The sequence below is a fragment of the Mauremys reevesii genome, linkage group 2 (genome assembly GCF_016161935.1).
Source record: "Mauremys reevesii isolate NIE-2019 linkage group 2, ASM1616193v1, whole genome shotgun sequence".
NCBI classification, from domain to species: Eukaryota; Metazoa; Chordata; order Testudines; family Geoemydidae; genus Mauremys; species Mauremys reevesii.
The window spans coordinates 206,553,955-206,570,022 of record NC_052624.1 but is presented as its reverse complement, the minus strand read 5'-3'; the positions used below and the strand labels follow the sequence as shown (position 1 = coordinate 206,570,022).

Here is a 16,068-nt window from a genome sequence, read left to right as displayed (position 1 = left end):
AAGAGTCTTTAAAAATTAAATGATCTTACATTTTGAACACTATATTTCATTATTATTACAATTGCAGTCTTACTCAACTGAAGTAAAAAAAAATAAACCACAGAAACTTACTAATTTGTTTGTTTTCAAGCTGAGGGATCAGACACAGTAAAGGGACCATCCTCTAGTCTACACATTTTCAAAATCACAGTCATGCTGATTCTGAAGGGGGACTGTTTGAAAAAGGTTTTCTACATCTCTTGCTCATTTAAAACCTGATCCTTAGATACCCTGAGCACCTGTAACTCATGCTTCTTCAACAGGAACCCCAGGTCTCAGGATCACATCCTTACTGCACTTGAAACAAAAACTTTGATCAATTAATTACTCATAATGTCATGGATGTAACTCCAAAGAGATTGAAGAATACTTAGACAACAATGTAACCATACTGAAATCGTTTAAGCCTCTTTCTTTGCAAATTCTGCGTCACAGATAAAAGAATGACATCCTATTCCAACAAAATGGAAAAAAAGTTGCTCTCACATGAGCATGAATAATCTTCTGACACCTTGACAAAGAAATTCCTTGATAGTCAGAGAAAGGATTTTTCTGATTTCCTTCCAAGACAGGAGATTGTCTTTATCCATCATCCCCTCTTCCTGATCCCTTCTTCCCAAGTATCCACATCAGCACAACTGTCTATCAGACTAGACAGCAGGAGGCAAAGGTCTGAATGATTGATAGGGCACCAGCACTCTACAGTGCTATTTAAGTGCAGGAATCTATTGTTAGAAACTTGCTTTACAGCAGTTAACCAAATACAATGGTAACCAATTCAACTATTGTACAGCTAGACTCAACCCAAACTAATAAGAGAAGTTTAACTAATTACCATGATCTGATTTTAAAACCAGATAAGTTTTACTGACAGATTCAGTTTGAATACATATTTCAAGACATGAAGTGCTAAAAGAAAACACAAGTGCATTGTTCCATGCTCGCCAACCTTCTCTGAGTGAAATCATGGCCCTACTGAAGTTAGTAGCAAAAATCCCATTGACTTCAATAAGGCCATGATTACACTTGAAACTTTCTGTGTTTTTTTGCATCCATGTTAAGTGAGCCAGAACAAGTATTGTGCAAGCAATGCATAAACATTGCATTGTTTTCATACAATTAAGGTAGTTTTGCTCCATATGATGTTGCAAAACATGTGGTCAGACCTCACATGGTGCATTGCTCTCCTGCTGTGGTACTATATGCATTCAGGGATTTTTTGCACTGCGTATGTGGGACAACTACTGGAAGGCAACTGAATTCCTGAGCTTGGAGTCAAGCTAAATAAATAATTCCCATGATTCCACTCCTTTCATGCCATCATCCAAGTTTTACAATCCAGGACCATTTTCAGAGCACAGTCATGCAGCCTGGAGGAAGCATTGGTGAGCACTATGATCCTCTTAGTGATGACTATAAACAGTTTGTTACAAGCATATCTAAATGTATGCAGTGACTTCAGATCCAGGGTGATAACGGCCCCCTGTGGAGGAGGAGGAGGAGGAGGAGGTTGAAATCAAGCAGACAATTTCCTAGACCTTTTCCTGGAGCAGCTTCACTCAGTGAAGCACCACTTTTGGGCTCAGCCAACTATCAGTGACTGTTGTGACAGGACAGCAGGACAAATCTGGGATGACCATCTGTGATGGCAGAACTTCAGGACATCAAAAGCCTTTTCTTATTACTCTGTGCAGAGCTCACCCAAGAGTTGCAGTGGCTGAACACCAACATGAAAACTTCCCTCAGCAGGGAGGGGCATGTGGCCATTGCCACCCCAACTGCTACTGGTCAGTAGCTAGCCAGTGTGGTTTTGGTAGATCAGCCATTGGGGAAACTGCGATGGAGGTATTTTCTGCAATCAAGAAGGTGCTTTCCACCGGGTTATTGGGCTGAGCAATGCATAGGAGGTTAAGTGATTTTGCACACTTGGGAATCTCTAAACTGTATTGGGACCATTGATTGGACCCATGTGTCTGACCTTTAACCCCCATGCCAGGCCCCCAAGTTCATCAACAGAAACACTTCTCTATGCTCTGTAAGGTCTGTTTGAGCACTGTGGACATTTCACCATTTACATAGGATAATATGGAAAGATCCATGACTCCAGGATCTTTAAAAAATAATAATATATGGAGATATACCTATCTTGTAGAACCGGAAGGGACCCTGAAAAGTCATTGAGTCCAGCACCCTGCTTTCACTAGCAGGATCAAGTACTGATTTTGCCACAGATCCCTAAGTGGCCCCCTCAAGAATTGAACTCACAACTCTGGGTTTAGCAGGCCAATGCTCAAACCACTGAGGTTTGCTCATGCTTCAGAACGTCTGTTAGTCTATAAGGTGCCACAGGATTCTTTGTTGCTTTTACAGATCCAGACTAACACGGCTACCCCTCTGATACTTGACTACAAACCACTGAGCTATCCCTCCCCACCAGCGATAAAATGCTGAACTGTTTTCTGGAATGCAAAATGGAACTTCTACTCCCATGGTGTTGATGGATATTTGATGGCATTGCCGTTCTTCCAGTCATTCTGGGAGATCCAGCCTACTCTCTTCTTCTCTAGCTTAGGGAGCCTTTTACTGGGCAACTGAATGGGCAAAAAGAACTGTTTGACTATGCCCTCTACTTTGCAGAATGACAGTAGAACATGCACTTGGGAGACTGAAAGGCAGACAGAGAAGTCTGATGTCAAAGCTGGAGGCTGCTGAGAAATGTCTGCCTCTTAGGACAGTTGCTTGCTGTGCTTTGCACAACCTTTGTGAGAGCAAGGGGGAGAGCCTGGCAGATGGGAGGAGAAGGTTGGCAGACTTGCTAAACATTCGGAATAGTCAGAGAAGATGCCTCTACAATATGTGGTAGCAACTCAGGGGCCACCTGTGATCAATGTGTATGTATTTTTATTAGGCTTAAATCAGGATTATTGCACTTACATTAGTATGTATGTGCAATGCAGCAAAGCTTTCTTCATGCCACATATGGGAATTCTAGAATCCTTTGTGGGGATTTTAACATAGTGTATGTATGGATGTTATTGTAGTGCATTTGAAGGTGCAGTAGAGGTGGACATTTTCATGAATTCCATAACAATTCAGTGCAGTGGATTTGTGTATTTTCTCAAATTGTTCTAGCTGTAAAGCCATGACTAAAAAGACATTTAGAATGTATTTTTAATAAAAAACAATACATCAATGTAAACAATTTTGAGTAGTAAAAAGCCAAAGATAAATAACACTGTGCAAACAGAAAAGATTTAAAAAACCCTTCAGAAGTTACAAAGAATAGCATGCAGACAAGTTTCTGACCCAGGATCACAAAATGTATGTACACAGGACACTCATAATTGTTCTCCGCATCTTTGGATGTGGGATGGTGGTAGAAGAGCCTCTCCATTGCTGGTGAAGGCATTAAGAGAATCTTCCATTTTCCACTATTTTCTTTGTTGTTCTGTGGCACAGAATGCCTAGAGAAGGACCTGTTTCTGGGCACTTTTGCAGTGAATGATGCAACCCAGAAAGTGGAAGTCTCAGAGGTAAAGGCTGCAGGGGACACAGAGAATGGTTCAGTCCTTTACCAGAAAGTTACCATGTTCTCCAGGAGGATGACTTGCCTCTCTGTCATCCCCAGCAGCTGTGCTTGTGCAATCTAACCATTTCCCTGCCCTTTTCTCTCTCCTCTGTCATGCTTCAGGAAACCTTCCCTCCACTCCTCCCTCTTTTGCGATTCATACCTAAGGTCACTCAACATGTCATCCCTTGACTCCTTCTTCCTCCTACGCAGATTGGGCAGCCTTTCACTTAATATTAACACCCCTGTCCTAGGTGCTGCTATGGGAGAAAACTGGATAACTAGTTATTGTCAAAATGTAAGTCTTCATGCCAAAGTGATAAAATGTTACTTTTTCCTTCATTGTGGAATTCCGTTCTCATAGGCTTTCCCCACATCTTGGAGGATCTTGGAGATGGTTAGGTGTTTTCACAAGCTTCCCATTTATGCAGGGCCCCTGGGCCTGTGCAGTCAGTGGGGTGGATGGTGGGTGGTTGTTCTACCAAATTGGAGGAAAGAGGTAATTAACGTAAAAAGCACAACAGACATCAAGGTGGGGGCTACTTAAAGATGGTGCAGTAAACTAAGGCTAGTAATTGCATGTGTCCCCCTGTAGGTAACCAGTGAGATGGAGGTTGGTGGGTAGGGAAAGAGGGAACAGGCAGATGCAGGCTAATAATTATGCATTCACTTCTGCAGACTACGCTTACTTTGGCTACCTGAAGCATGTTCCCAAAATGCAAAAAAAAAAAAAGGATTCTGTTCTACAAGGCAATGGCAAAACTGCCATTTGCCACGATGGTGTCTCCAGAACGGTTGCTGGAGCAGAAAGGGAAACATGAGCTACATGTGCTTGTCCCCGGAGAGATGCATTGACATGAAATCTCCATGCCAAATTAGAGCACTATTTATAGCTTAAGTTTTCTTTAGTGCCCATGGATCAGCATAAATTGCACTGCCAAATTTATAGAATTCTGCAATAGCCTGTGGGGAGGAGTAGATACCCTTAAGTGTTAGGTAACTGTTTGTCTCTGAGTTCACTGGGTGGACGAGATGAGAGATTTCATTATCTCCTCCTCGTTTGTGCCATCAATGGTGTCCACCAAATACAATGGTTCAGCAGTGGCTCTCTCGCAAATATACAGTCCAGCTCGTTATAGAAGATGTAGACTCTGCAAGCTCTCCCAGAGCCCTATTATTGTCCCCAACACTCTTGTAACCCTGTTGGAGTGCCCTTCCTTTACTAAAGCGTTGACTTGGGTCCCAGTTGTACCGTCTTTCCTTCATTTTTTCCAGACAGTTGTTTGTACATTTGTGCTTTGTGATGGCTAGAATCCAGGTGGGCCTGTACATGCTCCTCTCCCCAGAGAGCAATGAAGTCCAGGACCTCAGCATGAGACCATGCTGAAGCATGAGGCACAACTGTTCAGTGATCAAGAGTAGAGTATGACAGGTCTGCAAACCCCGCAGCAGCTGTAATCAGAAAAGATAGAATCTGGCTACACACCAGCATTTAAATGGAGAAGTGGCATCTGGTCAGGATGACCCCGGAGCAGTAGACAACACATAGATATCATCAAAGCAGCATAGGATACCAGTGGAAAGACTTGGCAGTTGTGTAATGTTGTTTCCGGATGGGGATGTAGCCATATCTAGTTTGCTGAGTGTAAACCTACATCTCAGTAACTCACTTTCCAAGTAGATTTAATAACACACATTAAAAAGCCAGATGACTTGCATTAAAAAAAATGGCTTATGACCACAAGGTGCTTTCATTCAAAATAATTCAAGTTAACCTGCAACAAATTTCAAGTGTAGACAAGCCCTAAGACTTGAAAAAGGATTTCACCCTTTGTGTTTGCTTCCAGTTCAGACATATATTTTTCTTCACAAGTGAACACATTTTGAGACCTGCTTTTGGGGGAACATTGTAAAGACATATTTTAAATGAAGCATATTTCACATACAATGAATCAGATTCTGTCCTGCTACACTAGCTTGGATGAGGTTGCATCAGTATAACCCAGGATAGATGACCCAATACATAGGGTTCTGTACACAAATACATATAGATGTTTAAAGTGCAGAAAGCCTTCCGGTTTCTCATTTGCAATGCACACTGTAGATCGATTAAAGAAATCAATAAATTGGGGCATGGTTAGGGGTGTGCTTCATTCTTTTCTACAGTCACAAACAGGAAGACTAGAAATTATCTGCTTAGGGCTCCTTTTAAAAAAACATAGTCCTTTGTTGGGTGTAGTTCATGAAACAAGCCAGCACAAGTCAGATCAGAGCAGGGCACAGCTCTCTGGGAACTGCTCCCAGGCAGTATAAAAGTGAGCCTGGCACAGTTCTCAGTGACCTATTTCAAGTGGAAGTCAGGCTAGAATCTGCATGGAACTATGGCTAGCATACCCAATCAAAACAGCAAAAGGTTATAGCTGTCTGAGTGTTCTTTTGTTGCGGTTGCCAAGAAAAACTGCTTCATCCAAGACACTAGAACTCACTGACCCCTTATGTTTATCTGCGCCACTATGACCTTGACTGCTTAGTTCTGGACTCACCCCATAAAATAGTTGGTCATTCTATCTGTCATTGAACACTTCTGCAAGTGAGTCTTCTTCCACAAGAAGGACAAAGAATCTTGTATGCTGTAAATACAAGTCCTAGCTTAAATTTATTATTCAAAAAACACAAATAGACTTCTTCCCCAAATCCCATAAAAATTGCTGATAGACAATAGAGTTTAAATTTTTTTTTCAAAGCTAAAATAAAACACCATTTTTGAAAAAACACAAACGAAAAAAGTTTTCTAGTCCTTTGTACAGCAAAAGGCTGTAGATTAAGTACTGGAACAATGCACTCTACCCTCCATAAAACACATCATAAACATGAAATGAAAGAGTACATTATTATTATTTAACTGAGAAAATTTGGGGCTTAATTCTATGTTCAGTTAAATAAATGGCAAAGCTCCAATGGGCCCTTGCTAGAATTGTGTGAAGGATTATCTGACTACTAAAGTAGTTACATAGGGGCTGTCAGTCCTCTATAAGATGCACAAAGTAAACAAAATTGCTCAACTTTCACATTTAAGTATGGTTTACTAATATGCTGGCTTCCAGGTAAAAAGCTGAAGCCCTTCAAAAAGGCCAAGTAAGCACAGGTGGGAGAAATATAGTAGAGTCTATGTTAAACAAAGTGGGAAATAAAACAAACAAGCTTTGTAACATTAGGACTATGTACTGTATAAGTAGATATTGGTCAAAGACAGCAATAATTGGAAACTGCTGCATTAAATTTTTACTGTTGTTGCTGTGGTGGTGTTTTTTTAAAATCACATTAAGACTAATTTTTTAGGTAGAATATTAAGCCAATTTGCGTGGTTACTGTTACAATAAACCAGACATCTGGAATCTACCAAGGAAACCTTTCATTAAACTTTTATGCAGTGAAATATGTTAACATTAAATACTACAGTATTTGCCTTACTTAAAATAAAATTACTATCCCCAGGCTCTTTCCAAGCATCAGATTAAAATGCTCTTTGCAAAATATCAAACAAATATTAAAGAATTTTCATGACATTTATGCCTCTGAAATATATTATCAAACATTTTTAATGCTGTTTAAAAGTACAATTAAGGTAAATTTAATGCATATGATGAGGATCATGTTTAAGTTCCAGGGAGAGAAGAAAAATGTAACCATGGAAATTATGTTTTTGCTGGTGTTTTGGACCTAGCTGAGGGTTACGCATCCAGCCATCCTACCACAACTGGTTCTAGGAACTAATGCTTGTACCCTTAGTGTACTTATGGAGAGACAAACAAAACTTCAGTAAAGACATTCTATTAAAGATAATACCCATTTGCCTATTCTCATTTTTGACTCATTGATGTGTAGTCTTTCTTCCATCACAGATCAGAGGTCTTGAATAGATTTGTATCCAATATATACTTCCAAGTCTCTGATGCTCACAACTTTGAGGACTGCTAGATCTGACCCCCCACAAGGGAGCTCCCGCATGAAGTTTGTAAAAGCTGCACCACCACTGTAGCTGTCATAATATCACAAAGCTTTTAAACCATGTAAATTATTCAAAACACTTCAGAAACATAAAATAAGATTGATTCCATTGTCTTATCCTCCAGACTCAGGATTTCCATAAAGGAAATCACCGGATACTGCAGTGGGATTCCTGTGCATGGGATAAGTCTATGCACAGAAATATAAAGCCCAGGAAGCTCATGCTGAACTGAAGGGAATTGTTAATTATGAGCTTGCCTCCATGATTAGCGTCAGATATTTTCACCCCTCTCAGAAAAGCTAACCTCAGTGCCTTCTACCTACCAATAGAAAGCACCCAGGTACAGGTAGGGGTCTAAAGCAGTGGTGGGCAACCTGGAGCCAAAAAGCCACATGCGGCCCATCCGGGTAATCTGATTGCGGGCCGCGAGACATTTTGGTGGCATTGACCGTCCACAGGCACAGCCCCCCGCAGCTCCCATTGGCTGGGAACAGTGAACCGCAGCCATTGGGAGCTGCGGGGGCCGTGCCTGCAGACGGTCAATGCCACCAAAATGTCTCACGGCTCGCAATCAGATTACCCGGATGGGCCGCATGTGGCCCGCGGGCTGCAAGTTGCCCACTGCTGGTCTAGAGCTTCCCCCACATACTTATAATAAAACCCCAGGTCTGGAATATCTCTAGTGCCATGTATGATTCATTCATTTTTTTACCTTGTCCTTTGAGTTGGTTTTCACCAGCCAATTTTCCGCACAGGAGAGAGTATAAATTCTTTTCATTCTCATCAAGAAGGCTGCAATACTCGGTCATTATTTTGGGGAGGAGCATGCTGTCCTGATGCCCATCCAAGCAGGAGGGTTTTGTAATGAGAGTGCAGATTTATAACTATGATTTAGAAGCAGTGTTTAGTGAGCTGCAGTATAGTATATGGAGGTTAGAGCCATGTGTTACAGCATTGTGCAAGTAAATACCTGTAACCTTTGATTCTTAGAAAATGACCTAAGATTCTGTTATGCCCCGGATGTAAATGACAATGAAATTGACAAGACAACAACAACAAAAAAAAGTTTCATGTCCCTAGTCTGCTCCCCGAGTCCCTCCTCATCCCACTCCTCTCCCTTGTGGGGGTGGGGAGGTGAGGAGAGACACGGTGAGCGGCAGGGTCTCGCAGGGGAGGGGGCGTGAGGAGAGATGCGACAAACAGTGGGGACCTTCAGAGAGGGAGGTTGGAGAGGAGGAGGGACTCATCAGGCAGCGGCGGGTGGTGGGGGCCTTGGGAAAGGGGCGGAGCAGGGAGGGGAAGAGGCAGAGTGCAGGCAGGGCCACCACAGCCCAGGCATCCAGCAGTGGCAGCTGCACCAGGGGAGGCTTAGCCTCCTCTAGCCTATTTCACCCGCCACCCGTGGGAATGATGACTTCAAACACCTTAAAAGACACACCTTAAAAGGCATGAAAACCATTGCCACCACCTGACTAATGTACAGATTTTTTTTAAACCAAGGTTTAGAAAAAAAGTCATCTGTACATTTGATTTGGAAAACAGTTACACAAATTAAAAAGAAGAAAGGGGTAGGGAGAAGGCTTCGTCCCAATCTTCATCCACTTTAATTCAGCAGCTGAGTTTTAAGATGATTCGTGCTTGTTCAGTGCATGCTGTTCTCATCATAATGAACATTTACAGCAATTCTTATCTTCAAGGAGTACATTTTGTTCAGTGCTATTCAAGTATGTACTCCAAACAGTAAACTACAAACGAAAGTAGATATGCTGAAATGAATGATGATTGTTTTTTATGTAGATGTACTACAGCAGTGAAAGGCAACTGTGCTATTGCTTTATTATTTCCAGTCTTTCCCTCCATGTACCTAAGTTAACAGAATAACCAGGAGAGAACGGTCCACTCCCTGCCTTTAAGCAGGGTAATTATTTTGAGTTTTGAAGGCTATGTTCTCAATTTGTGTATTAAATTAGAATTGCAACATACCCATTGATCCAATGCTTTAGCTATTTTTCTTCACCCAAGTACTCATTACTCAATGCCTGTCCAATTAACAACCCCATCCAAATATAGATCATAGCCCAGTCACTAGCTGTAGTGGCTTCACTAAAGAGACCATGGTAATTGGCATGATTCTTCTATAGCACAACATTCTATTCCACAAAGCATGGAATCCATTGCACAAAAAAGCAGTTCACCGAACAAATTTTTACTGATCCTTACAGGCAAACGTTTGTTTGGCAGTAATAACTGAAAGGACGGGGAAGGCAGGGGAAGTTAAGTAATACTTTACTGCAACATCAAAAACAATGTTAATTCTGGGAGGGAACAATTGCACAAACAGGTTTGTGCAAAACTGATTTTAATTTGGAAAGGACTTGTGCTTTAGATGGCATCATTTCCAGAGTTAAGAGGCATTTGCCACATTTTTGGAGGAAAGTCAAAGTACAGTTATGTATGAGGTGTTTTTAAGTTTGATTCCACCTTATGCCTGGAGTGGGAAGTGGATGATATGAAGTATTTTCAGCCATCCATGTTCATAGGCTGCAGTAAATAGTCCACATAAGATGACTTAAATACACTTTCAAAAGAAAGGGGAAAAATGAAAACTTTATAGACTTGCAAATCTGAGGAATTTATACTTGACTTGCATTCTTTACAGTATGGTTTTAAACTACAAATCCTTTGTAAGTACATAACAATAAGACAGGAAGTAGCAAAGTCATAATCAGTAACCTTAGATCTTTTTGAAGTGCAAAGCAGCAAAGTGACAACCTGCTGAGTAAAACAAACATCACACCTCTAGAGAAGTAGGTAAGTGATGAGAGAAAAATCATTAACAGCTATTCTATTGTACAGTGAGAATTTGGAATGGGATACATTTACACTTAATAAGTAGATTGATTCAGTGCACTTGTTTCGACATTCATTTTAGTTTTTGAAAAAGTGAAAGCTACTACTGCTGTTAGTATCCAAAAGACTTGAATTATTCTACACAGAATTGTTTTATTTTCCGCAGCATAAATGAGAAATTACCCAGGTTTATAAAATAAATGGATGGTGCATTTATTTAAAAAGAAATTAGATAACCAATATCAGCACTGAGATTTGGACAACAAAGTCAAAATGCACTGATGAATATGCTTGTGTGTGTATATATAAAAGAGGAATTCCATCAAATTAAAATGCTAATATTTAAAGAAAAGTACACCTCCGTTTGTATTATAATAAGTCTGTTATAATTATTCAATGAATTTATAAATGATAAAAGATATGTATGCAAAACTTATATAGCCTACAGCAAGACTGTACTGTCCTGCAGTGTCTAATTTAAATTTAAATAAAAACTCATTTCCTTTTTAAAAGGGGGCACTGTCAACTTGAAATCTAGTCAATTTTTTCAAAAATAATTTCAGGTATTAAACCTGTTCCTGGGATACTCTGTCAATTTGGGGTTTTGCAAACAAATTGTTTCAGACAGCAACAAAGGAAAAGAAAGAAACAACCCCCATGAACAAGAGGGAAGACTGTTCTACTGACTGACTACAAAGGGAAAATTGTATAGACAAATAGGGGGGAAGAAAGGGGGGGAAATTTCTGCCCTCTCGTGGATATTTTTTGGAACAATAGTAGCTTAAAAACAATTAGACAGAAGTGTGGGGTTGTTTGGGTTTTTTTAAGTTGACATCCCTTTAAAAAAAAAATTGCAAACCAGCTACCTAAGTGCAACTCTTCAATGAACTGCAATGCAACTGGCAACTGTGCTTGATGTGCCTGACATTCGTGACAGTATGGACAAGGTGGATAATGTAATATTAATATATATCATATTACCCACCTTGTCTGCTTTTTCCTCAAGGACTGGAAGGGCAACAGATATTCAGGAGTATGCTGAAAGCCTCTGCAAGGATGAAATCTTAGCTACTCTCCTAGGCAAAGAGCTAGGGATGCACAGGATAAATTAGGGTAATGAAAAATGCTTTTTAGCTACATGGAGCCTAGAGAGCAATTAAGGGCTATGGAAGACTACGTCATAATTTTTTCCTGTGCTACTGCAAACGCTGTATTGTTGTGAATTCACGCTTTAGTGAAATTACATCAACTTCAAAATCAACTTCTTGTCTAGCCTCTATTCTTCCTGCTCTGTTGTTTCTGGTCAAATCGTAGGAAATCAATGAGGAAATATCACTTGAAGTGAGCTATTTATCATGCACCAAAAAGGGCAAGGACCCCATAAACCGCAGTGATCTGTTTCCTATTAGCATCACACAACAGACGGCAACATTATTCACATTAACAGTTTTTACAACCTCTGTAAGTAAAGGGAATAAGGTTAGAAAGTGACTTATTTTTGTCTGCTATAAAATGTTAATTATTCATAGAAAAGAAACTTCTCTTTTTAAAAAAAAGAAAAATCTGAAGTTAAAAAACTTTGATGTACCAGTAGTTTGCAGAAGGAGTGAGGGAAAGGAACAAAGTTTACACCCCTCCCAATTGTTTTGGAAGTGAGTAATTCAGCTAAGTCAAATTAAATATTTGTGTAAATATTATTCACAATATACAGAACCGAATTTTTTATACCAATAAAGGTAGGGAAATTCACCATCGCACTATATGATTATGTCATGACAAAGAGAGAAACCGTGGGTGAGGTAATATCTTTAACACCACCACCACCACGACAAAGAGCATTTTCCTACAACCCAGAGAGTAAGGAAGAAAGAGTAAAGGAGAAATTGAGTCATATGTTATATAAAAGGTCAGACTAGACGATCAGAATAGTCCCTTCTGGCCTTAAAAATCTATGAATACAAATGGCAGACCTTAAAAAAAAGACACTCAGCAAACACACTGGGTGGAAGCCAAGGGAATAAGAACCTGGAAGACTAAAAAGGTTTACACATAGCTAAGTACCAGTCATGCCAGAAGAGTGAACTTGTATATTTTATTCTTTTAGTCATTGCTGGTATGATATACCATTATTTGTAGGAGGCTGCTCATTTTTATTTTTTTTATTAAATTCCTCTCAAGTAACTATATTGTATGTAACCAAACTACATGATTTTCAGGTTTATCTTATGCCCCAGAGATACTTACCTTAACAAAATAAAAATGTATGCAATCTCATACTATGCTAGCATATTTAAGTGGTAAGTTAAAACACCATCTATTTCTTTGCAACAATGCTGTATAAAAAACTCCAGCACTGGTCTCAAAATTTAACAAAAAGGACATCTAAAATAGTGATCAAGTATTCAAGAGATCCCAGTTGCTAAACATTAGCAAGTCACTACTGATAATGTGCAAATTGCAATTTTTCAAAGGCTTATATCTTGGACAAATTGGGTGGATTTTCGGAGTGATGGCAAAAGACATATTCCTGACACGAGGGCCACACACCTGCCAAATTTCAAGTCCCTGCTCCAAATAATAAGGGCAGTGCAACATTTCAAAGAAAAAGTCACTAGAAAATTTAAACATGGGCAAAACAACATGTTTTCCCTAGCATCATTCTCCGTAGCTGAATTATTTTGGTTGAAATGTTACAAACAGAGGCAAGCACCTAGAACGTAAAATTTCAGCCCAAAACAGTTAAAGTTTGGCAAAGATATAAAGCAACTGAAAACAGGGTCTTAAAATGGGAAGTGTCAGGCAACCTTAATAATAGGTGGTGCTGCGTATAATTAAATAAAAAGCACTTCGTACAACCAAAAATATTGGTTTCCTCTCATTTGTTTATGAGAGTCATTACACTCTATTGTTGCCTATTGTAACTTCAGCTGCTTTTTTCCACATAACCTAAAAGGGTCAACATGAATGCTTTTAATTTCAGCAATTTGACAGATGCAATTAATCTGGCTTTAGACCAATTTTGGATTACCATTTGTAGTTAGAATTACAAATTCTATTTCTTAGGCTGATTTACTAAACAATTTCCAGTCTCTTTTGAAAGCAAAATTCTCATCTTGCTTTAAAGTGAAATAATACTGTAATTAGTTTATTTGGGGGAGGGGGACGGAGAGAATAAAAGAGCAGTAAATACAGAGATGCATTTGTAAGGTTGATACAGGTCAGTTTTAACACCATATTCACACAAGAGTTCATAGATTTTGAATATTTGTCAACTATGTGCCTGAGCCAGACTCAAATTTATGGTCTCCTATATATTATGAAACGTTCACTACAGAGTGAAAGATTGCCAAGATCTATCCTAATGAAATCTCCCAGGTTTTCTAATTTCTAGGGAAATAAAACCTCAACAGCAGACACAGAAGATGGAAGAGATATATTAGGTCAACTAGTCCATCTTGTCATTTCAGGATTGTGGCCAAATATATTTTCTAGCATTGTGTCCAGCCTAGTTTTGGTTCAGTGAGGAGACTCCCACTATCTCTCTTGGAATACTATTCCATAGTCAAATACAGCAGTTTTCAGAGAGTGGTTTATGGAGAACTGTTTGGTAACATGGCGCGGGCTCTTTTTTCCATTTCTACCTTTTAAACTGCATTAAGGGCCAGCTAAAACACAGATTTTCAGACAATAAAATAAACTCCAGATTTTCAGTAAAACTTAGTATCCAAGAGATCCCATTTAGGCACCTAAATAACTGGCCAGATTTTCAAAGTAACTCAGCAGCCTCATTATTATCTGCTTTGAGAATCTGCCTTCCTGTTCTCCCTAGTTGTGAGTGCTGATCGCTTCTGAAAATCTAACCCTAAATATTTTCCTATTACTAATTTTCAATGTAAGCAATAGTTCACAAAAAGGGGAGCAGCTGGTCCATGCAAATGGAAAAGTTAACTGTCCACAAAACACTATTAAAAGACGATCCATGCTATGACAAGGTTTGAGAATCCCTGTAAGAATGAAGAAGCTTGACTTGATAGTCACCTTACATCTTCTTAATTTCACCATATTGTTCCTACTAATAGCCCCTTGTACAGGAGTGGGCAAACTTTTTGGCCTGAAGGCCACATGTGGGAATAGAAATTGTATAGCAGGCCATGAATGCTCAAAAAATTGGGGTTGTGGTGCAAGAAGGGGGAAGGGCTTTGCTTGGGGGTGCGGGCTCCATGGTAGGGCCAGAAATGAGTTCAGGGTGCGGGAGGGGGCTCTGGCTAGGGGTACGGGCTCTGGGGTGAGGCTGGGGATGAGGAGTTTGGGGTATAGGAGGGTGCTCTGGGCTGGGACTGAGAGGTTTGGAGGGCGGGAGGGAGATCGGGGCTGGGCCAGGGGGTTGGGGTACGGGACGGGGTGCAGGTTCTGGCTGGGCGTGTGGGCTCTGGGGTGGGGCTGGGGATGAGAGATTTGGGGTGCAGGAGGGTGCTCCAGGCTGGGATTGAGGGATTCAGAGAGCAGGAGGGGGATCAGGGCTTGGGCAGGGGGTTGGGGCATGGGGGGAGGCTCGGGGTGCAGGTTCCAGGCAGCGCTTACCTCAAGCGACTCCCGAAAGTAGCAGCATGTCCCTTCTCTGGCTCCTACGCAGAGGTGCAGCCAAGTGGCTCTGCTCGCTGCCCCTTCCGCTGCGATTCCCGGCCGATGGGAGCTGTGGGGGTGGCACGTGGGGTGGGGGCAACATGCAGAGCAGAGCCCCCTGGCTGCCCCTACACATACGAGCCAGATTGGGGACATGCTGTGGCTTCCAGAAGCCGCATGGAGCTGCCCCTGCCCCTGCTCCCCAGCTCGAGCTCGAGGGCCGGATTAAAATGGCTGGTGAGCCAGATCCAGCCCACAGTTTGCCCACCCCTGCCCTTGTAACACCATAAACAAGCTTGCTACCTCCCAATGTTTACATACTGCTAATACTTAGAGTCAGTAACATTCCCACCAATCTGGTTTTAGTAATTAGTTAGCTAACTATATGTTTTTATTCTTCTCCTAGAAGACAGGCCCAACAAACCCTTAAGTAGATTTTATTTTTCTTCTCTGAATTCCCTCTAATTTTGTCTACATGGGGACATATGGTGTGGTATCAGCAACATTACAAAGTGAGTCTGGTGCTATTTTTTGATGTCCCTGCATATGTAATTTTCCGAGCCATGTCATCCTCAGTGGACAAAATATGTATGTTCCACTTGTAAGCTCATATTGACTATTTTGAATACAATTTACAAACTCTCTCTCTCTCTCATGAAGTTCACCAGTTGATAGAAATTTGCACTTGGAAGGTACATGTTAGTAGAAGTTTCTATCTAGGAGCTGAAATTTCTACTTTAAACCTATATGTATAAATACAGTGCCAACTTTTCCCTGCCAGTATCAAAATCAGATTTGTTGTTAAAATTCTGAGTACCCTACAAAAAGTCATAAAAGAAAATAATGAATTAACAGTGATGAACAGTAATTGTTAAAACATTAACTAGTTTCCAGGGCAATTAAATGATCTCACAATTTCCATTTTTAGTTTTTACTGACAGAATTTTTCATTGTGCAGAAAAACAGAATAGGCTTCAGA

General features: G+C 40.5%; 1 protein-coding gene across 10 annotated transcripts in view; it reads right to left on the bottom strand.

Annotated features, from left to right (window-relative positions):
• Positions 1–16,068, bottom strand: part of GREB1L (GREB1 like retinoic acid receptor coactivator) — a 219,043-nt gene that overhangs the window by 148,741 nt on the left and 54,234 nt on the right. The window contains exon 1 of one of the 10 annotated variants that reach the window (XM_039522148.1): positions 6,151–6,169. The exons of the other annotated variants lie outside the window; for them this stretch is intronic. The gene's annotated coding sequence lies outside the window, so the exon portion shown is untranslated. Of the gene's footprint in view, positions 1–6,150; positions 6,170–16,068 lie in introns of those variants that run through there. 10 annotated transcript variants of the gene reach the window in all.